Source organism: Aplysia californica, unplaced genomic scaffold (assembly GCF_000002075.1).
Source record: "Aplysia californica isolate F4 #8 unplaced genomic scaffold, AplCal3.0 scaffold00104, whole genome shotgun sequence".
Classification (NCBI taxonomy): Eukaryota; Metazoa; Mollusca; class Gastropoda; order Aplysiida; family Aplysiidae; genus Aplysia; species Aplysia californica.
Window position 1 is genome coordinate 422,121 of NW_004797374.1, and position 1,028 is coordinate 423,148.

Below are 1,028 nucleotides of genomic sequence, written 5' to 3' on the forward strand. Positions count from 1 at the left end.
TAATAATAATAATAATAATAATAATAATAATAATGTAAGCTTAGACAGGGGCGAAGCGTCTATATAGGCTAATCAAATAATCACTGCTTCCCTTCCTAATTTTGAAACATTGTCGCTGTCAAATTCATCCTTAAACGTAAACCTCTTAAATTAAATGTAAAAAGACGTTCATAATCAACAATGAACAGTATGCCTAACATTCAAAACGGTTTCACGGCCACAGACATAGCCTCCTCACCCCTCTCGGGCCACTCCATAAGCAGTCGCAAGCTTTGATTAAGTAAGCTTAAAGTGAGGCTGGAAGGGTCTACCAATAGAGTTGAAAAGAACATGTGCATAGCAGTCTAAGCTGTTTCATTGCCCCATATACCCTGTTCACCCCTTTGGGGTCACAGTTATAATCAATCACAAGCCCTGATTATGTAAGCTAACTAACACCGGTCGAGTCTACCTCACAACTAACAATCGCTTCACTGTTGCAAGTGCTTGCTTTTTTTCTTCGACGTTTTACCGTCCTATAATCAGATCGTGACCTCGATTATGACACCAGCTCCTGGCCACGAAAGGCTAACAAAAACAGCCAAATGTGACATTTAAAAATGATAATTGTCATGTTCTACCAAAGAGTTAGACTCACTGGTAGATCTATAACATATAGATCTAGTACTGACATCTCTGCTTCTTTGCTTTGTGCTTATGTATTCACATCTAAAGTTAAATTTAACTTTAGTTGGAACTGATATTTAATAAGATACTTTCCCGATTATTTTGGCGGTTGAACATACAATATGAATTCCGGATTTGTTTTCATTCACAACTCAAAGTCGCCGCCTCGAGTAAGATTCTTGTGTCATATCTACAGGCCATAATATTATTATCTGATCCCGTTTCTCTTTGATTACCCTGTCAAACACGTCAGCCTTCGCCCCTGAGCTTAGATCATTTCTATAGCGCCCACTCCCGTGTGAACACAGCTCTAGGAGCTTTACATAAATGCAAGTACGAACAATTTTCACCCCCCCCCCCCC